This window comes from Callithrix jacchus, chromosome 15, assembly GCF_049354715.1.
Source record: "Callithrix jacchus isolate 240 chromosome 15, calJac240_pri, whole genome shotgun sequence".
Classification (NCBI taxonomy): Eukaryota; Metazoa; Chordata; class Mammalia; order Primates; family Cebidae; genus Callithrix; species Callithrix jacchus.
This window is the reverse complement of record NC_133516.1, coordinates 99859088-99886236: the sequence shown is the minus strand read 5'-3', so window position 1 is coordinate 99886236 and position 27149 is coordinate 99859088. Positions and strand designations below refer to the sequence as shown.

General features: G+C 40.5%; 1 long non-coding RNA gene and 1 pseudogene across 1 annotated transcript; one reads left to right on the top strand and one right to left on the bottom strand.

The window, feature by feature from the left end:
* Positions 1-1059: 1059 nt before the first annotated feature.
* On the bottom strand, positions 1060-26544 carry LOC144579449 (uncharacterized). The gene is made up of 3 exons (XR_013526992.1): positions 23658-26544; positions 19797-19954; positions 1060-6654 (listed from the first exon to the last, which is right to left on the bottom strand). It is a non-coding gene; the product is annotated as an uncharacterized LOC144579449 (long non-coding RNA).
* LOC118148230 (small nucleolar RNA U13) lies at positions 13501-13592 on the top strand (annotated as a pseudogene).
* Positions 26545-27149: the final 605 nt, after the last annotated feature.

The window sequence follows — 27149 nt, the reverse complement described above, 5'->3', positions numbered from 1 at the left end:
ATTTAAACTAGAAAAGCTGTAAGTTTCAAGATAGCTCAAAGTGATTACAATCTTCAACAAATCAATAAAAGCAGCCAAAAAAAAATTCATTGTTATATCCACATCTCTACCGATGGAATACGAAATATGTTCTAATGTTATCTTTTTAATAATATAAATGGATTTTGGATAATGTACTTACACTTTTTTTTTTTTTTTAATTTTTTATTGGATTATAGGTTTTGGGGTACATGAGCAGAGCATGCAAGACAGTTGTGTAGGTACACACATGGCAGTGTGCTTTGCTTTTCTTCTCCCCTTCACCCACATTTGGCATTTCTCCCCAGGCTATCCCTCCCCACCTCCCCCTCCCACTGGCCCTCCCCTTTTCCCCCCAATAGACCCCAGTGTTTAGTACTCCCCTTTCTGTGTCCATGTGTTCTCATTTTTCATCACCCACCTATGAGTGAGAATATGCGGTGTTTCATTTTCTGTTCTTGTGTCAGTTTGCTGAGGATGATGTTTTCCAGATTCATCCATGTCCCTACAAACGACACGAACTCATCATTTCTGATTGCTGCATAATATTCCATGGTGTATATGTGCCACATTTTTCCAATCCAGTCTATTATCAATGGGCATTTGGGTTGATTCCAGGTCTTTGCTATTGTAAACAGTGCTGCAATGAACATTCGTGTACATGTGTCCTTATAGTAGAACGATTTATAGTCTTTTGGATATATACCCAGTAATGGGATTGCTGGGTCAAATGGAATTTCTATTTCTAAGGCCTTGAGGAATCGCCACACTGTCTTCCACAATGGTTGAACTAATTTACACTCCCACCAACAGTGTAAAAGTGTTCCTTTTTCTCCACATCCTCTCCAGCATCTGTTGTCTCCAGATTTTTTAATGATCGCCATTCTAACTGGCGTGAGATGGTATCTCAATGTGGTTTTGATTTGCATCTCTCTGATGACCAGTGACGATGAGCATTTTTTCATATGATTGTTGGCCTCATATATGTCTTTTTTCGTAAAGTATCTGTTCATATCCTTTGCCCACTTTTGAATGGGCTTGTTTGTTTTTTTCCTGTAAATCTGCTTGAGTTGTTTGTAAATTCTGGATATCAGCCCTTTGTCAGATGGGTAGACTGAGAAAATTTTTTCCCATTCTGTTGGTTGCCGATCCACTCTAGTGACTGTTTCTTTTGCCGTGCAGAAGCTGTGGAGTTTCATTAGGTCCCATTTGTCTATTTTGGCTTTTGTTGCCAATGCTCTTGGTGTTTTGTTCATGAAGTCCTTGCCTACTCCTATGTCCTGGATAGTTTTGCCTAGATTTCCTTCTAGGGTTTTTATGGTGCCAGGTCTTATGTTTAAGTCTTTAATCCATCTGGAGTTAATTTTAGTGTAAGGTGTCAGGAAGGGGTCCAGTTTCTGCTTTCTGCACATGGCTAGCCAGTTTTCCCAACACCATTTGTTAAACATGGAATCCTTGCCCCATTGCTTGTTTTTGTCAGGTTTATCAAAGATTGTATAGTTGTATGTATGTTGTGTTGCCTCCGGTGCCTCTGTTTTGTTCCATTGGTCTATATCTCTGTTTTGGTACCAGTACCATGCTGTTTTGATTACTGTAGCCTTGTAGTATAGTTTGAAATCCGGTAGTGTGATGCCCCCCGCTGTGTTCTTTTTGCTTAGAATTGACTTGGCTATGCGGGCTCTCTTTTGGTTCCATATGAAGTTCATGGTGGTTTTTTCCAGTTCTGTGAAGAAAGTCAATGGTAGCTTGATGGGGATAGCGTTGATTCTGTAAATTACTTTGGGCAGTATAGCCATTTTCACGATATTAATTCTTCCTAACCATGAACATGGAATGTTTCTCCATCTGTTTGTGTCCTCTCTGATTTCGTTGAGCAGTGGTTTGTAGTTCTCCTTGAAGAGGTCCCTTACGTTCCTTGTGAGTTGTATTCCAAGGTATTTTATTCTTTTTGTAGCAATTGCGAATGGCAGTTCGCTCTTGATTTGGCTTTCTTTAAGTCTGTTATTGGTGTAGACGAATGCTTGTGATTTTTGCACATTGATTTTATATCCTGAGACTTTGCTGAAGTTGTTTATCAGTTTCAGGAGTTTTTGGGCTGAGGCGATGGGGTCTTCTAGGTATACTATCATGTCGTCTGCAAATAGAGACAATTTGACTTCCACCTTTCCTATTTGAATACCCTTTATTTCTTTTTCTTGCCTGATTGCTCTGGCTAGAACTTCCAGTACTATATTGAATAGGAGTGGTGAGAGAGGGCATCCTTGTCTAGTACCAGATTTCAAAGGGATTGCTTCCAGTTTTTGCCCATTCAGTATGATATTGGCTGTTGGTTTGTCATAAATAGCTTTTATTACTTTGAGATACGTTCCATCGATACCGAGTTTATTGAGGGTTTTTAGCATAAAGGGCTGTTGAATTTTGTCAAATGCCTTCTCTGCGTCAATTGAGATAATCATGTGGTTTTTGTTTTTGGTTCTGTTTATGTGGTGAATTACGTTGATAGACTTGCGTATGTTGAACCAGCCTTGCATCCCTGGGATGAATCCTACTTGATCATGATGAATAAGTTTTTTGATTTGCTGTTGCAATCGGCTTGCCAATATTTTATTGAAGATTTTTGCATCTATGTTCATCATGGATATTGGCCTGAAGTTTTCTTTTCTCGTTGGGTCTCTGCCGGGTTTTGGTATCAGGATGATGTTGGTCTCATAAAATGATATGGGAAGGATTCCCTCTTTTTGGATTGTTTGAAATAGTTTTAGAAGGAATGGTACCAGCTCCTCCTTGTGTGTCTGGTAGAATTCGGCTGTGAACCCATCTGGACCTGGGCTTTTTTTGTGAGGTAGGCTCTTAATTGCTGCCTCAACTTCAGACCTTGTTATTGGTCTATTCATAGTTTCAGCTTCCTCCTGGTTTAGGCTTGGGAGGACACAGGAGTCCAGGAATTTATCCATTTCTTCCAGGTTTACTAGTTTATGTGCATAGAGTTGTTTGTAATATTCTCTGATGATGGTTTGAATTTCTGTGGAATCTGTGGTGATTTCCCCTTTATCATTTTTTATTGCATCTATTTGGTTGTTCTCTCTTTTATTTTTAATCAATCTGGCTAGTGGTCTGTCTATTTTGTTGATCTTTTCAAAAAACCAGCTCTTGGATTTATTGATTTTTTGAAGGGTTTTTCGTGTCTCAATCTCCTTCAGCTCAGCTCTGATCTTAGTAATTTCTTGTCTTCTGCTGGGTTTTGAGTTCTTTTGATCTTGCTCCTCTAGCTCTTTCAATTTTGACGATAGGGTGTCAATTTTGGATCTCTCCATTCTCCTCATATGGGCACTTATTCCTATATACTTTCCTCTAGAGACTGCTTTAAATGTGTCCCAGAGGTTCTGGCACGTTGTGTCTTCATTCTCATTGGTTTCGAAGAACTTCTTTATTTCTGCCTTCATTTCGTTGTTTACCCAGTCAACATTCAAGAGCCAGTTGTTCAGTTTCCATGAAGCTGTGTGGTTCTGGGTCGGTTTCTGAATTCTGAGTTCTAACTTGATTGCACTATGGTCTGAGAGGCTGTTTGTTATGATTTCAGTTGTTTTGCATTTGTTGAGCAGTGCTTTACTTCCAATTATGTGGTCAATTTTAGAGTAGGTGTGATGTGGTGCTGAGAAGAATGTGTATTCTGTGGATTTGGGGTGGAGAGTTCTGTAAATGTCCACCAGGTTTGCTTGCTCCAGGTCTGAGTTCAAGCCCTGGGTATCCTTGTTGATTTTCTGTCTGGTTGATCTGTCTAGTATTGACAGTGGAGTGTTAAAGTCTCCCACTATTATTGTGTGGGAGTCTAAGTCCTTCTGTAAGTCATTAAGAACTTGCCTTATGTATCTGGGTGCTCCTGTGTTGGGTCCATATATGTTTAGGATCGTTAGCTCTTCTTGTTGTATCGATCCTTTTACCATTATGTAATGGCCTTCTTTGTCTCTTTTGATCTTTGTTGCTTTAAAGTCTATTTTATCAGAGATGAGAATTGCAACTCCTGCTTTTTTTTGCTTTCCATTAGCTTGGTAAATCTTCCTCCATCCCTTTATTTTGAGCCTTTGTGTATCCTTGCATGTGAGATGGGTTTCCTGGATACAGCACACTGATGGGTTTTGGATTTTTATCCAATTTGCCAGTCTGTGTCTTTTGATTGGTGCATTTAGTCCATTTACATTTAGGGTTAATATTGTTATGTGTGAATTTGATACTGCCATTTTGATGCTAAGTGGCTGTTTTGCCTGTTAGTTGTTGTAGATTCTTCATTATGTTGAAGCTCTTTAGCATTCAGTGTGATTTTGGAATGGCTGGTACTGATTGATCCTTTCTATGTGTAGTGCCTCTTTTAGGAGCTCTTGTAAAGCAGGCCTGGTGGTGACAAAATCTCTGAGTACTTGCTTGTTCGCAAAGGATTTTATTTTTCCTTCACTTCTGAAGCTCAGTTTGGCTGGATATGAAATTCTGGGTTGAAAGTTCTTTTCTTTAAGAATGTTGAATATTGGCCCCCACTCTCTTCTGGCTTGTAGTGTTTCTGCCGAGAGATCTGCTGTGAGTCTGATGGGCTTCCCTTTGTGGGTGACCCGACCTTTCTCTCTGGCTGCCCTTAGTATTCTCTCCTTTATTTCAACCCTGTTGAATCTGACGATTATGTGCCTTGGGGTTGCTCTTCTTGCGGAATATCTTTGTGGTGTTCTCTGTATTTCCTGCAATTGAGCGTTGGCTTGTCTTGCTAGGTGGGGGAAATTTTCCTGGATGATGTCCTGAAGAGTATTTTCCAGCTGGGATTCATTCTCTTCGTCCCCTTCTGGTACACCTATCAAACGTAGGTTAGGTCTTTTCACATAGTCCCACATTTCTTGGAGACTTTGTTCATTCCTTTTTGCGCTTTTTTCTCTGATCTTGGTTTCTCGTTTTATTTCATTGAGTTGGTCTTCGACTTCAGATATTCTTTCTTCTGCTTGGTCAATTCGGCTATTGAAACTTGCATTTGCTTCGCGAAGTTCTCGTATTGTGTTTTTCAGCTCCTTTAATTCATTCATATTCCTCTCTAAGGTATCCATTCTTGTTATCATTTCCTCGAATCTTTTTTCAAATCTTTTTTCAAGGTTCTTAGTTTCTTTGCATTGATTTAATACATAATCTTTTAGCTCACAAAAGTTTCTCATTATCCATCTTCTGAAGTCTAATTCTGTCATTTCGTCACAGTCATTCTCCGTCCAGCTTTGTTCCCTTGCTGGTGAGGAGTTTTGGTCCTTTCTAGGAGGCGAGGTGTTCTGGTTTCGGGTGTTTTCCTCCTTTTTGCGCTGGTTTCTTCCCATCTTTGTGGATTTGTCCGCTGGTCATCTGCGTAGTTGCTGACTTTTCGTTTGGGTCTCTGAGTGGACACCCAGAATGTTGATGATGAAGTATTTCTGTTGCTTGGTTTTCCTTCTACCAGTCTAGCCCCTTCACTGTACGACTGTTGAGGTCCGCTCCAGACCCTGCTTGTCTGGGGTGCACCTCTAGTAGCCGTGGCACAGCGAGGGATGCTACCAGTTTCTTTTTCTGCTATCTTTGTCCCAGGATGATGCCTGCCTAATGTCAGTCTTTTGGATATAGAGGGGTCAGGGAGCTGCTTGAGGAGACAGTTTGTACTTTATAGGGGTTTAATTGCTGAGCTGTGCACTCTGTTGTTCATTCAGGGCTGTTAGGCTGCTATGTTTGATTCTGCTGCAACACAGCTCATTAAACAACCCTTTTTTTTTTTCTCAAATGCTCTGTGTTGAGGGGTTTGGGCTTTATTTTTGGATGTCCGATCAGGTGTCCTGCCCAGCTCAAAGGCAGACTAGCCACTGTTTGGCTTCCGAGGCTCCGCCCTGCTGTTGTGTGATTCGCGCTGTTCCTGCAGGCTCTGCTGTGGTCTCCGCCACGCCCTGCGGCGGAGTCTCTTCGTTGTAGCGTGTTGCCTTGGCAACGGCTGGCTGCGTCAGCAGTGGGTGTGTATCTCAGTAGGGACGGGTTGCCTCGGCAACGGCTGGCTGCGTCAGCAGTGGGTGTGTATCTCAGTTGGGGCGGGTTGCCTCGGCAACGGCTGGCTGCCTCAGCAGTGGGCATGTATCTCAGTTGGGGCGGGTTGCCTCCGTAGTGGTGGACGCCCCTCCCCCACAGAGCGTCTCGGACCGTCTGCCCGGGATAGTTTGAAATCGCGGTTTTGTTCGTCCCACTGGGTATCCCAAGCGATCTGTCCCTGCAATCCCCTGGGCTGGCCTACTGTGCAAGTCTCGTTCAGTCTCAAGTACAGCCCTCTCAAGTCTCAGGTTGCCGGTTCAACAAGGCACCCGGACAAGCGCGCCCTGTGGGGATTGCTGGGTAGGGCCAGCCACCGCCGCCCCGCTGCCGGCTTCGCCAGGCAGACCTACTGCCTGGCGTCCCGTGTCTTTTTATACTTGGGAGTTTCCCCGTTCTGTGGGCAACAAAGATCAGTCTGGAAATGCAGCACTGACTCACCGTTTGCGAATTCAACGCGGGCTCCAATCCTGGGTTGTTCTCACAGCGCCATCTTGAGTCCCCTCCGTACTTACACTTTTAACTACTCCCTCCCAAGATGAATGGTGAATGGCCAGTCTTTGTGAGGCCCTGCTTTGATGGGAAGAGAGTGGGGAGGCATGAACGTAATGCCAAACATCAAATTGCATATAAAAGTTTAAAATGCATACCATACTATACACTCTGATCATTGAGCAGTTTTCTAAACAGATCTGCACTGTTCAATATAAGAGCCATAGCCATATGGGGCCATGAGCACTTGTATGTGACTATTACAAATACAGATGTGTTTTAATTGCTAAATACACAACAGACTTGGAAAAAATAGTATAGACACACAGAACAACCTTCAGTTTCAAGGACCCTGAGCTGGAATCTATCTAAGTCTAGCTGCGTAATAATCATTCAGACAGCTAGTTAGAAATAGATTCTTGGATACTAACTACAAAACTTTTTATTCTCCAAGTTTGAAATGGGAGTTGGAATTCTTTGTAAATTTCCCAGACAAAACTCTGTGTAGCTATGTTTAGAAAACAAGTGTCCTCATCAGCAAAGCTCTTGGCCACAAACCAACCTCAAAGTCACCTAGAGAGGAAAGGGCCCAAAGGCAAAAGAAAGAACCATTTTTAAAATATTTAAAATACAAATTAAACAGAAATAAGACACTATTATACACTTACCAGATTGCCAAAATTTTTAAGGCTCACAATACCAAGACAGACTATGATGTAGAATAAGGAGATTTCTCACACACAGCCAAACACTGCTTTAGAGAAAACCTCGGTATCTTCTTTCTTTCTTTTTTGTGTGTGTGTGTGTGTGTGTGTGAGACGGAGTTTCGCTCTTGTTACCCAGGCTGGAGTGCAATGGCGCCATCTCGGCTCACTGCAACCTCCGCCTCCTGGGTTCAGGCAATTCTCCTGCCTCAGCATCCTGAGTAGCTGGGATTACAGGCACGTGCCACCATGCCCAGCTATTTTTTTTTTTTCATATTTTAGTAGAGATGGGGTTTCACCATGTTGACCAGGATGGTCTCAATCTCTTGACCTCGTGATCCACCCGCCTCGGCCTCCCAAAGTGTTGGGATTACAGGTGTGAGCCACCGCGCCCGGCCAGTATTTTCTTACAGGATTGAAAATAGTCCTATCCATGACCAACCACTCCAATACCACATGTCTAACATGGGGTACGAGATACATATACAAGAATATTCAACACAATGTTGGTCATCATAGCCACATGAGAAAAAAATTAACAGCAAAATGGCTATATAGTGGTATATCCACACAGTAAGAAACTACACAGAAAAATGAAAGTGAAAGAACTACAACTTCTTACAAAAATATGAACTGAATTCAACACATAATGTGCAGAAGAAGCCATACATCTCCTGAATCAATTCAGAAGAATACATTATAGCATATAAATCTATTTCACAGAAGGTCCATAAAGCAAGTAATAAACCACTTGTCTAGGAAAACCTACAACATTGATACAATTATAAAGAACATGAAAGTGATTACCATGGAAGTCACTAGAATATTGCCTATGAAAGGAGAGAACGGGTTAGAGCAGTGACAGAAAGAGAACTTTTGTGGGCTGGTAACATTCTACTTTTGCCCAGGGTGGTCACACAAATACTGGCTTTTTAGTTTTTTGTTAAATCTTATGTATTAGTTATAGTAACACTAGGTACTATAATAAATGGACTCAAAAAAATATTTAATGGCTCTAATAAAAACAGAGATTTACATAACTGTCCAAAGCAGATACCCCCTCTCAAAGAGCTTCACTTGAATAAATGGAAAAGCACACCATTCTTGGAAAGGAAGACTTAGAATCACAAAGATGTTCATTTCTCCTTATCTTAATCATTAAATCCATGCAATAAAAATGTCAATAGGCTTTTTCAAAACAAAATTATTTTTAAAATTAATAGAGAACTATAAACATGTGAGATAGCCAAGAAATTTATAGTGAAGGTGGATTGATTGCCCTTTCAGAGACTAGAACAATTTTTTTTTTAAAAGCTAGAATGATGAGCAGATAAACAGATCAATAAAATGTAACTGGAATTCCCAAGATAGATCCAAACACATAATGGGTATTCAGAATATTATAAACGTAGTATCTGAAATGTTTTGAGTGTAACCCAAATTTGAAAGCAATTTTTAAAATGAGATGTAATTCCATTACATCAATATGAAAAATTCTCTCATGGCAAAACACGATAAGGAAAGTCAAAGGACAAACAACAAACTTAAAAGCAACAGTGTAAGTCGTATCACCAAGAGCTAATCTGCTTAATATATCTAAAGCTCCTACATATCAACAATGAAACAGTAACCAGTAAAATAAAACAGTAATTTTGTACTATAGTACAAGAATAGGTAGCGTATAGGAACAGTCAGCTCTCAGAAAAAGAATTACAAATGACTCATTCACATGAAGATGCCCAAACTCTGTAAGAGAAATCTAAGTTAAAAATCAGAAGAAAATAACATTTTCACCAATCAGATAAACTCTAGTAGCACTCTGTACTGTTGAGCGTATAAGGAAGCAGACACACTAAAACCTTGTTGGTGGAAGTATACACTGATAAAATGTTAATGGAGAACAATTTGGAAATGTGGGAGATGATGTATTTACATGTACGTATTATGTACTTCAGCACTGATATAATAGCAAAAGTGGCGGGGACTGCTAAGCATGTTATCCATTTAGTCGATGGAGTGAATGCTCCACAGCCATCACAAAGAATCCGGCAGTCCCGTAAGTACCAAGATAAAATGATCTTTTAGATACCCAGAGCAGCAGATCTTTTTCCTTGTTGGCTTCACTACTGGTAGAGTCATTTTTGGTAAAGTAAGGCGGAACATCTAATTGAAGAATATGACCTCCTATAAATACTGAAGAAGAATTCAAAACTTCCAATTGGGGAAAGAGCTTTTTATAAAACAGTGTAAAAATCTACAAATTGCCTAGAAAACATAACATCCTGCAGAAAATTCTAACTAAAAACATCCAAAACGGAATTCTTTACTGCACTTGCACGCTACCCTATCTCATCATCCTACCAAATCTGCCTTTCCTCCTAGATCTCCTGTTTCACTTAATGCTGTCCCTTCCACCCAGGTCCTCAAGCTACAAACAAGAACCTTCATTTGTACTTTCTGGGTTCCCAAAATTTTTTCAAATAATTTCTCTAAGTGCTTATATTCAATTGTCACTGTCCTATAAAATTTACTTTCGTTTTAGATTGTGAGCTTCTTAAGGCTTGAGAACAACTTTATGCATCTATGCATTTCTACCAATCCCTGAGTGGAAGACCTGGCTCCACATGTGCTTTTCATTCACTGGAAGAAAAAATGGGGGAGGAGTCAAGGAGAGCAGACTAAGAAACAGTTCCTATTTACCTTCCACCTTTCCTCTATTAATTGCTACAATTAGAAACTCTAACTACAAATGTAAAATAAATACAAGAAGCATAAAGACATCTTATTCAATATTCACTAAGCACTTCCTGTGTAAGTACAATGGATGAACACAAACATGGTTGCCCCTGTACTCACAAATCTTACAGGCCAGTAAAAGGACAATTAAATGAAGAATACAAATGACAGATCACTAAGTCTTACACAACACAGAGAGCAAGCATCATGAGAACACCAAGTAGAGAGATTTACATGACATTACACTCTCAGGACTATTACTTGTCCCTGAATTGTACAGCCAGTGGCACATTCTAATCCCACATAAACCAAACACACTCAGCCTAGCCAGTGAGAAGCCCTGTTCTGCCAGGACAGGCCTATAGCCATCAGACACAACAGCCTCCATTCCTCCTCAGGCAACCCCAGATAACAGCACAGAGAGCCCAGACATCCTTAAACTCCATGGTCAACTCATGATGTTGAAAACAGCCAGAGTGTGATCAACTCACAAATCCCCAAGTGTGTTCTCAGATCATCCACAGGAACCAAAAAGCAGAGAACTTTTCCAAATGCACAGAAACAGAAGCAGAAAGCAAGTGATTTAATCAAGACACCACAGAGATTAAAGGGAAGCATCTACTTACCACGTGAATGAGTGTTTGTCTCATTTTGATCTCTGTCTTAACCAACTATACAAAATTCCTATGAACTGAGAAAAGATTTATTATACTCCCTTGTGAAATCACAGGTACTAGATTAACTGAATCCATAACTGCTAAACTATGAAACACAACTAAAGGCTAAAAACTATGAAGCTTCAGTTATATTTCAGGCAACCTCTTGACAAACACAATCCAGATTAAAAATAAAGCTCAACAACATACAGACAGCCACAAAAAAATCACACAGAACACGGACACATAGAAAGGGTGGGCCTGCTTCGTATCCACAGCACTGTCAAGCTTGCTCTGGTAAATGAAAGCCAGGAAGCTCATCCCTGACCAGGATGAAGGGGATGAATACAAGAACAAGGAAGCCCTTCTATGAAGAGAGTTTGGAGTGTCTTTTTGCGCATATGTACTCACATTTTTAGTGTCTTAGGTGTATCAAAGGAAAATAAATCTTGGGGCCCCTAAATCACTAAGCTAGAGGGAAAAGCTGATCTGGCCACTACTTAAAGACAATCTGCCTCTCACTGAGATAGATGCAGAGCTCATTGCCTTCTTTGGAAAGGCTAATCAAAAACTCAAAGAATGCAAGCACTCCTCTCTCTCACCTATCTGTGACCCAGAAGCTCCTTCCAGCTTCAAGTCTTCTTCCTGCTTTGCTTCAAGTTGTCCTGCCTTTCCTGACACAAGCATTATACCTCTTACATATATTGACTAATGTCTCACATCTCCCTAAAATGTGTAAACTAAGCTGTGTCCCGACCACCCTGGGCACATGTCGTCAGGACTTCCTGAGGCTAAGAAGCATGCATCCTCAAACTTGGCAAAATAAACTTTCTAAATTAACTGAGATCTGTCTCAAATTTTGGGGGTTACAAGTAATACCAGCAAATCAGAAGACCTGAAGGGAAAAATAAGGTAGTGTAACTTCATTATGACTGAAAAATGAATGTGGTATATCCATACAATAGAATATTACTTAGCAAATAAAAGGAAATGAACAATTGACACAGAAAACACCATGGATGAATCTCAAAATAATCACGTTGAATGAAAAAAGTCAGAAAAAAGTTCCTACTATATGATTCTATTTACATAATATATGTTAGAAAATGGAAACTAATCTACAGTTACAAAAAGCTTATCAGTGGTTGCCTGTGAATCAGAGGCCGGAGGGAGACAGTACTGAAGGGTACAAGGAAACTGTTGGGATGACAAGTACATCTATTATCTCTAGTGGTGCCAGCTCTATGGCTGAATACCTATGTGAAAACATCTAACTTTACACTTCTAATATGTGCAGCGTGGGGGTCACTTGACTCCTCAATAAAGCTGTTAAAATTTTTTGATAAAAATAAGTTCACATTGACCACCAATCGGGTTTAACTGATACCTTACAAAATGAAGGAGATCATTTTCACTTTCAGAAGGATATCTGATTGCAGTTACATATTATGCTTTGTGGACAAGCAATTTCAGAATAAATACAGATGTCAAATACTTAAATGTCTGTATTGCTTCCCATTCATCCTTTGCATAATTTAAAAGGAGCTAAAGCATTTTACAAAAAATTTCCATCACTTCAAGTTTCTTAGAGAGACTCTGAAATTCAATGAACATATAACGTTTTGGGAAAGACAGGACCTTAAACACCATCCTGTTTAACTTTTTCAATTTAAGGAAGTAAACTTAGCCCCTCCCCTTGTAGGGAGTTCATCCAGTCTCATGGCCTTGAAGTCAGCTCTATGTTGCTGACACCTACCTTTGTCATTTTCATCTTGACCTCCCCACTGAACTACAGACATTTATGCTACTTCCCACTAAACCACCTCACTTCACTATCTCATAAGTATCTAAAACCAATTGTGGCCAAAAGCTATCTTCTGATTCCCCTCACCACCAACTTCTTTTCGAATTTTCCCCATCTTGGTAATTGAACCATCACACATTCAGTTCTCAACTAAAACCTAGAAATCAACTCTTGACTACTCATCTCCTGCCTTCCACATAGAATCCACACTTAAGTTCTTAGCCCTGTCTGCAAAGTAGATTGCCAAGGCTGGCCCAGGCTCCATCTACACAGCTACTATGGCTTCTTACCCAGACAACAGCTCTGAAAGGTCCTCATTTCCTCTTCTGCCTCTACCAGTCATCACTACACAGTAGCCACAGTCATGAGGCCATCAATCCCCAGAACTAGAACACTCTACAGACTTGCTGCCATCATTAAAGTGACATCCTAACTTCTTATTCTGCCCTAAAATATCAAGGCCCTTTCCACCTCTCTAGCCTCATCTACCACTATTTCTTCTCTGGATACATTCCAACATTTCATACTGACTATCTCAAACACAGCAAACTCATTTCCACCCCAAAGCCAATGCTTTCCCACCTCCAGGCCTGGAATGCACACAGATACTTCACCATTCATATCTCAACTCAAATAACATCTTCAAAAGCTTCCCACACCTCACTATCTACAGAAGAACCCCTGGTGAGAAGCTGGTGGTGAGGGGAATCAGGAGCCCTTTGGCCACAATAAGTTTAGAAATGTATTAGGTGTTCAAGTGAATATTTAATTCACTTATCACAGACCCCATTTTACTGACATTACGGTACTTATCACTATCTAAAATTGTCTTGTAAAGTTCTTTACTTATTATATATGCTAATAAAATTTATTCATTCATTTACTCCTGCTTTGCCTATCAGAAGCATTAGCACCAATAAGAACTGTGATCCTTTCTTATTTCACTTGAAAGCATTCATTTCCCAGTGCCTGGTACTACTGGGTAAAAAGTACCCATGTGCATTTTTTTTTTAAATCTATTTTGATTCTTTGGTAATTTCTAAGTGTGATGATTGGGCTTCAACACTGAAACCTGAGTGAACCTTTTTACAACAACAGCACATTACCAGTCTGATGTTTAAAAATAAAGGTCAATTTCAACTCTTCTATACATTTTAAACGATTCCAAATCTCCTTCCTCAAACCTTTTTATCTCAGCATTTTACCTGTCTGATGTTTAAATTTCAATTTCAACTGTCCTGTTAATTTTACAAGTCTTCAAATTATGCTTCTAAATAACTGAAAAATTCGACTGCTGGCCTGCCTCATTATCATGCGATTTCTATTTGATATAATATCAACTTATCAACATACAGGAATGCTGTTGATTTTGAGATTTGACCGCCTCTCACTAAAATAGTGCACTTTTCAATAATGATCAGGTCAATATAAAAAGTTTTACTTTTAATGATTAAATTGGGATCTCTAATATCTTGCCTTTGGGATACTTGGCAAATAGTCACTTACATAATATACTTTCTAAATGCACAAATTTAAACATTTTTAATTCCTTTATTTTCTTTTTTAGAATTTCAAAGCTTTCAGACACTGCTACCAAAAAAAATCACAATAGATTTTTTTTACCTGGTTGTTACACATTATAAATGATCTCATAGTAAATCATTAATCATTGGGATGTACATTTCATAAGGACAGAGATATTTATCCAGTTGGTTCATTGCATCCCCCAGCACCTATTCCTGGCATATTATCAGCTTAAAATAATACGTGTTGTTAAATACGTGCAAGCTCCTGTTTTAGCTTACGGAGATCACCATATTACTTCCACATTTAGAGCGTACTGCTGATATGTATAATTTCTTCTTGCTGTTGCTTGATGCCATGAAAATATTAAGCATGATCTGAACAGCAATTCTAAATCACAGGTTCTTGACTTTCAAGTTATACAGTGATATGTGGCAAATGGGTGGCAAGAGATCAACATAGATTTTCGCATAAGGTGTGAGCAACACAGATTCTCTTACATTGTGCTGAGGAGGCAAGACTCAATATGGAGTCTGGATACACAGACTGCTCTAGGGCTAGGGAGAAAGCCACCGATGGAAGACCGTCTGTCTGTGCATGAGAATATCAAGGTTTATACTGATGCCAAGGTGAACGTTAAATAGCGCTCCAGGGCTGATAACGAACGTTGCCCTAAGAAAGTCGTCAGAAGCAACAATTGTGGATCCTAGAAAAGCAGCTCAGTTTTTGGTGTGCTGCAAGTAATTTGTACTAATGAAAATTAAATTAGTCAAGTTCATGAACAATCATTCATAAATAATCAAGGTTATTCCTAAAACATTACCCTTGCCCTCACATTTCTAAGAAAAAAGCAGCAGAGATACAACTCGTTTGCTGGGAACTACGTATAACACAGTGAACACAAGTAGGAATGTGTGTCATCTGAATGCCACCTATCATGTCAAAATAGGCTGACACTGCAGATCTGAAGCAAGTAGCTCTCTACCACCTAATAAATCCTAAATACAAATCACGGTTCCAACTTCAACCAAGTAACCTCTGGCATTTATAACCTGTTTCTTTATATGAAAATAAGAATAATCCCTGTCTAGATTTTGAAATAATAAAATTTATCAAGAAAAAGAAAAGTAAACATATACTTCTGATCTTTGACCAACATGGTCTGCCTACTTGGCTGGCTGGACTGAGGTGGAGCAGATTCAGAACCCACTGGGAAAGCTCCAATACAAGGTAAGAAGACAAGTAAACAGGCCATTATATAAGAAACAAAACAGCCTTTTATAAAATATACATTATACCACGTCACACCCCCCAAGATGCCTATAATCAAAAAGATAGTAAGTGTTGACAAGAATGTAAAGAAACTGGAAACCTCACACATTGCTGGTGAGAATGTAAAATCATGCAGTCACTTTGGAAACCAGTTCCTCAAAATGTCAGGTATAGTTATCATATAAGCCAGCAATTCCACTCCTAGGTATGCACACAGAAGAACTAAAAACAGATCGACACAAAAGCTTCTACGCAAGCGTTCACAGCAGCATTTTTCTTAATTGCAAAAATGTGAAAACAACCCAAATGTCCAGCAGACATAAAATGTGGCATATATCCATATAATGGAATAATATTTAGCAATTAATAAAAAATGCATGATGATATGCAAAGATAGACAAACCTTGAAAACATGCTAATGAAAAAAGTCAGACACAAAGACCACAAGTCGTCTGATTGCACTTACATAAAATGTCTAGAATAGGCAAATCTACAGAGACAGAAAGTAGATGAGTGGTTGCTTAAGGCTGAGAGATTTGGGAAAAATAGGGAGTGACTGAATGGGTACAAGATTTCTTTTTGTGATGAAAATGTTTCAGATTAGACAGTGGTGAAAGCTGTACAACTGTGACTATATTAAAACCGTTGAACTGTACACTTTAAATGGGTGAGTCCTATGGTATGTGAACTATATCTTGATAATGCTATTAAAATATATTGTGCATTATCTTTAAATAATTACAGCTTTCAACCATCAAATGACATGTCTTATCAAGATGAAGAATGGACATGTTGTCACCCCAACAGCTACATTCCATATAGTTCACAAAGTCCTCTCACAGCCCCCAGTCCCCATGACCAAGAGTGTTCCCCAGGGCATTTCTGCCAGAGCTCCCAAAAGGTGCTTTCTCTTCCTAGGATCATGGGTGGAGCTGATTTCAACTGGGGCTCCTTCTGTGACAAGAGAGAATAGGCTAACACTCTAAGAAAAGCAGAATGAGAGAGAGAGTGGGGCAGTGGGATAAAAATGGAGGGAGAAGAGGAAGGTGAGAAAGGAGGAGACACAGAGAGGAAGAGCACAGTAATTATTGTTGGAGCATCTGTGTCCAGCCATGCTGGCTAGTTTAAAGTGGGTTTCTGTAATTTGCTTTTAGGAGAGTCTTTATATGTTACTTCACTACAAACTCTTTCCCTACTTAACTGATACTTTCCAAGGATATATACACAAGTAAAACTAAATCCTGGGCATTTTTTGTTTAATAAAAAGACACATGAAACATTAGAAAGAGCACACATAGCTCAGTGGTTAAATGAAGTCAGACAGACTTAGATTCAAATGTGAGTCCCAGGCTTACCTAAGTGACCTTGGGAACACACAATTTAACTTCCCCAAACCTTAGTTGCCACTTCTGTAAAATGGGAGCCCTAGGTTTGCTTTTCTTACAGACAGGCCACTGTCCACATTAAATAAAATAACCCATGGCAGGGTCTCAATACAGTACCTGGCATATGAGAACACAACAGTATGACCCATTATTATTAGTGGTAAACTCAGATTTATCACATGTATATTGAGAGCATAGAAAAGTATTTTTTAAAGCAGAGATAGCATGAATAAGACTAGTAGGTAAGAGCCAGAGAAAACTGTACCATGCTTCACAAAAAAATACTTCTTATTCATTTGGAGAGCATTATTTTTAAGACATGTTAGAAACTAAACCTAGTAATGGCAAAGACAACAGCCAGAACCAAAAATGCTAATTCATAAAAATCAATTCTGGTTCTTAGCCAACCTTGTCCAATACATACTTTGGTCAGAGTTATTTCTTCTTAGCCTTCAGTTTGCAATCACTTTTGGAAACCACTCCCCACTTGCAAATAGACAGCTTTAGACAGCTATTTAGATTGCTAAGCGTTCTGTCCTTCTACAACACTGCATATTATTGCATCCACATGAGAGAATTCCCTCCATTCATCTCCTGCCCATAGATATCACTAACTTGGCTCAGACACAAGTCCTCTCCAAAAGTGACCCTGTGATCACCCAGTTCTGAGTTCATTCATTCATTCAACAAATACTTAGTGAGAACCTACTATGTGCAAGGTACTGCACTAGGTACCAGAGATGCAGAGAATAAAAGATACCTCTTCTTTGTGTTCTCATGATGACCTGTTGCCTCCTCATCACAACACTGACCACACTGATTACTGATTTCCTAATTACTTCTCTGCAACCCCTACAGAGACTCTAAGCAACCTGAGGTCAGGGACCATAGCAAAGCTGATTTGCACAGTATCACATTATTTTGAATAAGTCATGAAAAAAACTGAAACAGAATGAGGTGTCAGCACAATATGGTCACAGCATAGCTATTTGCATGGTCAGAGACTCATGCAGAGCAAACTCTGAAGTGGGTAGACACACAAACTTTACAGGTCACTGAGTCTTCCATCAGTGCTGAATATCGCCTGCCTATCTGAATATCTTGGCTACATCTAGAGCTTGATCCAAAGTATATGATACAGATATGAAATTATATGAAACAGATGTAAAATATATTTTTATAAATATTTGTAATAGATTTTTTCATAGAAAATATGTCTGTATAAGGTAAGGAAGAATAAAACTGCACATAGATTAGCCAAAATGGAATGTCTTAAATGAAATGCACCAATTCCAGAAAAAACACAAACTACAACAACTCATCCAATATGAATTTAAATAGCCCTATAACTGCTAAGAAAACTGGCTTTGTAATTTAAAATCTCAAACATCTCTAGCCCAGTGAGGTGCAGTGACTCACACCTGTAATTCCAGCACTTTGGGAGGCTGAGGCAGGTGGATCATCTGAGGTCAGGGGTTCAAGACCACTCTGGCAAACATGATGAAACCCATCTCTACTCAAAATACAAAATATTAGCTGGGCCCGGTGATGGGTACCTGTAATCCCAGCTACTCAGTAGGCTGAGGCAGGAGAATCCCTGAACCCAGGAGGTGGAGGCTGCAATGAGCCAAGGTCGTGCCATTGCACTCCAGCCTGGGCAATGACAGCAAAACTCCGTCCCAAAAAGCAAAAAACAAAAACCAAAAAAAAAAAACAAAAACAAACAAACAAAAAAACCTCAGCCCAGATGGTTTTACTGAAGAATTCTATCAAATTTTTAAAAAAGAATTAACACTGGTTTTATATAATCCCTCCCAGAAAATAGAAGAGGAACGAATACATCTCAATTCAATAAAGGGAGTGTCTAGAAGTAAGGAGACTAAAGAGACATTAGAACCAAATGCAACCTGTAATTCCAACTAGATCCTGTTTTTAAACAGAATTTGATCAGATAACCAGTAAAGCTTGAATAAAGTTGAAGATGTGATGATAGAAATGTATTAATTTTCTAATTTTGATGGTCATTTTGATATTACACAGAAGAATGTCCTTAGGAAATGCCACTAAAATATTTGGAAGCAATGGGTCATCAAGTCAGCAACTTATTAGCAAATGGTTCAGGGAATAGCAAATGTTATCTGAATTGTACTGGTAACCTTCCTGAAAATGTAATCTTGTTTTAAACAGAGAAAAAGTATTTCTTAAAATATAGGAGGCTATTTTTATCATCTCAGGATACAGAAGAATTTCCTAAACTAGGTATAAAAACACTGCAAATATGAATGTTATAAACTCAGCCACATGAAGATTAAGAACTTTATAAATAAAACATTATTCAGCTTTTCAAAAGAAAAGAAATACTGGCTTTTATGAGTCTTATAACATATATGTGACAACACGGATGAACCCTGAAGACATGCTAATTCAGATATGCCACTCACAAAAAGACAGATGCTGTAAGTTTCCACTTATATGAAGTATCTAGAATAGTCAAATTCATAGAAACAAAAGGCCAGCGGCTGGGCCTGGAGGAAATAGAGAGTTGATTAATTAATATACAGTTTCATTTCTGTAAGATGAAAATGTGGAGATCGTGTGAATACACTCATCACTACTGAACTACCCACTTAAAGATGGTTAAGATGGCAAATTTCATGCTTATTACCACATACATTTATACATTTGTGGATAACACTTGAAAAAGGAAATGGTTAACACAATATTGCAGAAGTCTCTTCTCTCTGGGATGTGATCTGAAAAGGGCACACAAGGAACTTAGAAAATGTTTTCCTTAAGTTCAAGTACAAGCGGTTTCCATCATCCTCTAAAGGGATAAGCTCATGCAAATCTAATTTTTAAAATCAACTCCCCAGGAAAGGGAAGATGAGCCAGTGCAAAAGCTCTGAAAATAAAGAACTAAAAGACAGGAAGGCAAAAGGAAAGAACCATGAATTCTCTCAGTATTATTAACTTTAAAGTCTGTTTTCTAAATTTATTATTTAGGATCAATTTCTGTATAACAACTTAAAAGTTGTAAGTGGTACTGCTCCAACTAGATGTAACTTTATGTAATTACCAATTATTTTTTTAAATATGGAGCCAAATAATATCAATCCCTCAGCCTCCCTATATTGCTCACCACAACAGGAGGAGTCAGACAGGACAGGGGCAGTCCTCAGTGGTCTGAACAAGGAGAAGCAGAAAGAGGCACCGAGGGCCAGCATTCTGCCTGGAGAAAGCAGAAGCTGGAGGCTACAGTATGGTTTGTTCAGAGGCCTCCCACTTCTGACTGGTTTCCTGCTAAGAAAAAAACAGGTAAGGCTCACAAGTATATCCACAAGGTTCCTTATAGGGGTGGGGGGAGAAATTAAAATGTCTAATTCTTCTTCTCAATAGCTTTAAAACATGCAAATAAATTCTGAATTTTCTACAGTCTACTGGCTGTATCAGCTGGGACTCAGGTCAGATACAGACAGGTCACTGAGGCTGACTGAAAATCACCTATATTTTACTCTTATTTTTATTCACAATTATTTTTTAAGAAGTTTGATTAAAATTTTTCTCATCATTCTACTCAAAATACCCTGGCTCTTTATTCTATCAAATGAAATTACTACTCTGAAAAACAATGGAATTCTTTCAAGATAAAATGCACAATCTCCAAGGAGAATCTTGAGTCCTGCCCTATACCCTGAACCCCAGATTCACATCTTCAGTGTTCTTCACATTTCTACTTCAAAGGCTAGCCAGCATCTGAAACTTAACACAGTCGACAGGAATATCTTTCATATCCATCCTGTCTCATGTTCCAACAGCCATTTCTCTTCCAGGCTGGTTTCAATGGCTGCACACTGACCTTCCACTGAGCTGTTAACACTTAAACTGTCCATGGGTGGCGAAGCTGAAAGAGCACCGATCGTAACACTCCTTCTGGGGCCTCAGGGCCTACACAGAGCTTTCCTTCTCCTGGTGTGTGTGAGGTGGGCATGGTATGTGTGTGGTGCGTGTGCTGCATATGGGTTGAATGTGTGGGGTGTGTGAGTTGGGCATGGTGTATAATGTAGTGTATGGTGCGTTAGGTGGGTATATGTGTGCTGTGTATGGTGTGTATGGGGTATGGGTGCGGTGTGTGTGAGGTGGGCATGGTTTGTGTGGTGTGTGTGTGCTGTATATGGGTTAAGTGTGTGGGGTACATGAGGTGGGCATGATATATACGTAGTGTGTGGTGTGTGAGGTGGGTAGATGTGTTGTGTATGGAGTGTGGAATGTGGCGTGTGGTACAGCTGATGTAATATGTATGTGGAGTGTGGTGTGCTGTGTATGTGGTACTTATGAAATGTTTGTGTGCTGTGTATGAAATGTGTGTGGTGTGTGTGAAATGTATACAGTGTATGCATGGTATTATGTGGTGAGTGTGGTATGTGTGTTGTGTGTACATAAGGTGTGTGTGGTGTATGTGTGTGCTGTGTGGTATGTGTGAAGAGTACATGATGTATAGTGAGTGTGTGTATTATGTTTGTGAAGTAGACATGATATGTGTGTGGTGTATAGGAGATATGTGTGGTGTCTGGTGTATATAGGTTAAGTGTGTGGTGTGTGTGAGGTGGGCATGGTATATATGTGGTGTGTGTGAGGGTTATATGCATGTGGTGTGTATGGGATATGTGTGTGGTGAGAGTGGTGTATATGGGTTCAATGTGTGTGGTGTGTGTGAGGTGGGCATGGTATATATGTGGTGTGTGTGAGGGTTATATGCATGTGGTGTGTATGGGGTATGTGTGTGGTGAGAGTGGTGTATATGGGTTCAATGTGTGTGGTGTGTGAGGTGGGCATGGTATATACGTGGTGTGTGTAAGGGTTATATGCATGTGGTGTGTATGGGGTATGTGTGTGGTGAGGGTGGTGTATATGGATTCAACCTGTGTGGTGTGTGAGGTGGGCATGGTATATATGTGGTGTGTGTGAGGGTTATATGCATGTGGTGTGTATGGGGTATGTGTGTGGTGAGAGTGGTGTATATGGATTCAACCTGTGTGGTGTGTGAGGTGGGCATGGTGTATATAGGTTAAGTGTGTGGTGTGTGTGAGGTGGGCATGGTATATACGTGGTGTGTGTAAGGGTTATATGCATGTGGTGTGTATGGGGTATGTGTGTGGTGAGGGTGGTGTATATGGATTCAACCTGTGTGGTGTGTGAGGTGGGCATGGTATATATGTGGTGTGTGTGAGGGTTATATGCATGTGGTGTGTATGGGGTATGTGTGTGGTGAGAGTGGTGTATATGGATTCAACCTGTGTGGTGTGTGAGGTGGGCATGGTGTATATAGGTTAAGTGTGTGGTGTGTGTGAGGTGGGCATGGTATATACGTGGTGTGTGTGAGGGTTATATGCATGTGGTGTGTATGGGGTATGTGTGTGGTGAGAGTGGTGTATATGGGTTCAATGTGTGTGGTGTGTGTGAGGTGGGCATGGTATATACGTGGTGTGTGTGAGGGTTATATGCATGTGGTGTGTATGGGGTATGTGTGTGGTGAGGGTGGTGTATATGGATTCAACCTGTGTGGTGTGTGAGGTGGGCATGGTGTCTATGTGGTATGAAGTGTGTGGTGTGTGTGAAGTGGGCATAATGTGTGTGGTGACTGGTGTATGAGTTAAGTGCATGGTGTGTATAAGGTGGGCATGGTATATATGGGGTGTGTGCATGGTGGTTGTAATATGCATGTAGTGTGTATGGGGTATGTGTGTGAGGTAGGTATGACACATGTGTGGCCTGTGTGAGATGGGTATGATATGTGTGTGATGTGTGTGGGGTGGACAGGGCATATATATGGTGTGTGGTTTCTGAGATGGATATATGTGTGTGGTGTCTGTGTGGTATGTATGGGGTGTGTGGGGTGCATGAGATATGGTAGGTGTGTGGTGTGTATGTAGTGCATATGGGTTAAGTCTGGTGTGCAAGAGGTGGGTATGACATGTGTGTACTGTGTATGAGGTGAGTATGACATGGGTGTGGCATGTATGGTGTATATGGGTGTGTGGTGTGTGTGAGGTGGGTATGTGTGTTGTGTGTGGCATGTATGGGATATGTGTGTGAGGTGGGAATGTGTGTGTGGTACATATGCATTAAATGTGTGGGGTGTGTGAGGTGGGCATGGTGTATATGCAGTATGTGGTGTGAGGTGGTTATGTGTATGGTGTGTAGAAGGTAGGTATGATATGCATGTGCTGTGTATGGGATGTGAGTGTGAGGTGGGTGTAATATGTGTGGTGTGGATATGATGTGTGTGGTGTATATTGTGATATGGTTAAGTGTGTGGTGGGCATGGTAGAGATGTTGTGTGAAGGGGGTATAATATGTGTGTGGTGCATATGAGTTAAGTATGTGCAGTGTGTGAGGTGGGTATGATATGTGTATGTTGTGTGTGAGGTGCATGTTATGCATGCTGTGTACAGTGTCTATGGGTTAAGTGTGTGGTATGTGTGAGGTAGGAATGGTATATATGTGGTGTGTGAGGTGGGTATGTTTGTTGTGTGTGGCATGTATGGGGTATGTGTATGAAATGGATATGATACATGTGTGGTGTATGAGGTGGGTATGATGTGTGTTCTGTGTGTGGTGTCTATGGGTTAAGTGTGTGGTGTGTGTGAGGTGAGCATGGTATATATGTGGTATATAAGGTGGGTATGTGTGTTGTGTGTGGCATGTATGGGGTATGTGTGGTGGGTATGATATGAGTATGGGGTTTGTGTGTGAGGTGGGAATGACATGTGTGGTGTATATGGGTTAAGTGCGTGGAGTGTGTGAGGTGGGCATAGTTTATGTGTTATATGGTGTGTGAGGTGTCTGTATATATATTGTGTGTGGTATGTGAGGTGGGCACAGTGTATAATGTAGTGTGAGGTGGGTGTATGTGTGTTGTGTATGGTGTGTATGTGTGTGGTGTGTGTGTGGTGGGCATGGTATGTGTGAGGTACATGTACATATGTGCACACATGCATACCTGTACACTGCAGAGGATAGGCAGGCCAGCAGCTGGGGACACGAAGTAGTGACCAGCTCAGCTAAGGCAGGGCTCAGGGCAGGAGTGGTCAGGCCCCTGGCAGCTCAGGATCTTGGATGCACTAAGAGCCTAGGAGGAGAGAACAAGCTGTGTCACCATCTCCACCCAAGTTCATCACTAACATGAACCTATAAGCTGCATTAAAACTGTTCCACATCTGATTAGAATGAGAAACATGGACAGAGTCAAGATGGCTGATTAGGAGCAGCTCAGGATGGCAGCTCCCAGCAAAAGTGCAGAGTGTGAGTGAACGCCACATTTCCAGATGGATTTTTATTGCCCACAGACCAGGAGATTCCCAGGCAGAGGACCCCATGGGTTGCCAGCATGGCTGTTTTGGCAAACGCAGCTGTTTTGTCCAGCACCCCAGTGCAGCAGTTTGCCATACAAAATACACAGGTCCAGGCATCATTTAAGCAGGCTATTGGAGCTCCAGGAAGACAGAGTTACCCATTCATCTAATTAGAAAGGGGACTGAAACAGAAAGCCAGGCCAGGAGATTCCTGGGCAAAAAAAGTGCCATGAATCTCAGTGTGGCTCTTTCAGCTGGTGCAGTGGAAATCACAGAGATCACACAGATCCCACCACCTTTTTAACAGTCTACTGGAACACCTGGGAGACAGTTGAACGTTCAACTAAAAAAGAAAAAAAAAGCTCTGAGGCAGGGAGCCAGGTGATCAGGCTAGGCTGGTCTTACCCTCACAAAACAAACAAACAAAAAAAAAAAAAACCAGCAATCTGAAACATTCTGGATTGAGAGTTTCACGGCAAGCACAGCTGAACCCAGGATGGTCCAGCTCTGTGGAGGAGAAGTATCTGCCATTACCAAGGCACTCCACCACTATGGAGGTAGTCTGCCATTGCTGAGAAAGCCCACCATTACAGAGAGAGTCCACAATTACAGAGATGGGCCGCCATTGCTGAGGCAGTTCTAACTATACCCATATAAACAGGACTGCAGGGAATTTCACACAGCAGCTGGGTGGAGTCAACAACAGCTCAGTAAAGCCTCTGCAGGCAGACAGTGACTAGGCTGCTGCCTCGCTGGACTGGGCAGCCCTGAAAAAATACAGCAGCACAACAGCAACTCATAAATAAAGCCCTAAATCCCCAGGGAAGGGCACCTGGGAAAAAATGGGGAGGGTTTATGAGTTCTGCAGCAGCAGAGTTAAACGTACCTACCCAGCAGCTCTGAATGAACAATGAAGCTCACAGCTCAGCACTTGAACTTCTATAAAGAACAGACTGTCTCCTCAAGCAGCTCCTTGACCCCCTTATGTCCAAAGAGTCACCTCATAAAGGAAAGCTCATATTGACATCAGGTGGGTATCCTTCAAAGATAGCAGAAGAAGAAACTGGTAGCAACCCTTACTGTTCTGCAGCTGCTGCAGGTGATCCCCAGGCAAGCAGGGCCTGGAGTGAACCTCAGCAGTCCTACAGCAGAGGGGCCTGACTGGTAGCAGGAAAACTAAGAAAAAGAAAGAAATAAGTTTATCACCAACAAACTGAACGTCCACTCAGAGACCCAATCTGAAAGTCAATAACTACAAAGACAACAGGTGGATAAATCCACAAAGATGGGAAGAAACCAGTGAAAAAAGGATAAAAACACCCAAAACCAGAACAACTCTCATCCTACAAGGGATCACAACTCCTCACCAGCAAGGGAATCAAGGCTGGATGGAGAATGAGTGTGATGAATTGACAGAATCAGGCTTCAGAAGGTGGGTAATGAGAAACTTGTGTGAGCTAAAAGAACATGTTCTAACCCATTGCAAAGAAACTAAGAATCCTGAAACAATATTTGATGAAATGCTAATGAGAATAAACAACTTCAAGAGGAATATAAGTGAATTGATGGAGCTAGAAAACACAACAGGAGAACTTCGTGAATCATACACAACTTTCAACAGGCAAATTGACCAAGCAGAAGAAAGGATATCAGAGGTCGAAGATCAACTCAATGAAATAAAACGAGAAGGCAAGATTAGAGAAAAAAGGGTAAAAAGGAATGAACAAAGTCTGCAAGAAATATGGAACTATGTGAAAAGACCTAATCTATGTTTGATAGGTGTACCTGAATTTGATGGAGAGAATGAATCCAAGCTGGAAAATACTCTTCAGGATATCATCCAGGAAAACTTCCCCAACCTAGCAAGGCAGGCCAATATTCAAGTCCAGGAAATACAGAGAACCCCTCAAAGATATTCCTCAAGAAGAGCAACCCCAAGGCACATAATCATGAGATTCACCAGTGTTGAAATGAAGGAGAAAATGCTAAGGGCAGCCAGAGAGAAAGGTCGGGTTACCCACAAAGGGAAGCTCATCAGACTCACAGCAGATCTCTCAGCAGAAACCCTACAGGCCAGAAGAGAGTGGGGGCCAATAATCAACATCCTTAAAGAAAAGAACTTTCAACCCAGAGTTTCCTATCCAGCCAAACTAAGCTTCATACGTGAAGGGAAAATAAACCCTTTGTGAACAAGCAAGTACTCAGAGATTTCATCACCGCCAGGCCTGCTTTACAAGAGCTCCTGAAAGAATCACTAAACACAGAAAGGAACAACCAGTGCCAGCCATACCAAATGGTAAAAAGCATCAACACAATGAAGAAACTGCATCAACTAATGAGCAAAACAGCCAGCTAGCATCAAAATGGCAGGATCAAATTCGCACATAACAATATTAACCCTAAATGTAAATGGGCTAAATATAAATGGGTTAAAGAATATTTAACCCATTTAACCTAAATGTAAATGTGTTAAACAATATTAACCCTAAATGGGCTAAATGCCCCTAAAATAAGAATATTAACCCTAAATGTCAGTCTGTGTCTTTTGACACAGACTGAAAAATTGAATAAAAAGCCAAAACCCATTGGTGTGCTGTATCCAGGAAACCCATCTCACATGCAAGGATACAAAAAGGCTCAAAATAAAGGGATAGAGAAAGATTTACAAAGGAAATGGAGAGCAAAAAAGAGCAGGTGTTGCAATTCTCATCTCTGATAAAAAAGACATTAAAGAAAGAAAGATCAAAAGACACATAGAAGGACATTGTGTAATGGTAAAATAATCAATGCAACAACAAGAGTTAATGATCCTAAATATATATGCACCCAATACAGGAGCACCCAGATATATAAGGAAAGTTGTTAATGACTTACAAAGAGACTTAGACTCCCATACAATAACAGTGGGAGACTTTAACACTTCATTGTCAATATTAGACAGATCAACCACACAGAAAGTTAACAAGGATATCGAGGACTTGAACTCAGACCTGGAACAAGCAAACCTAACAGACATTTACAGAACTCCCCACCCCCAAATCCACAGAATATACATTCTTCTCAGCACCACATCACACCTGCTCTACAACTGACCACATAATTGGAAGTAAATCACTCCTCAGCAAATGCAAAAGAATGGA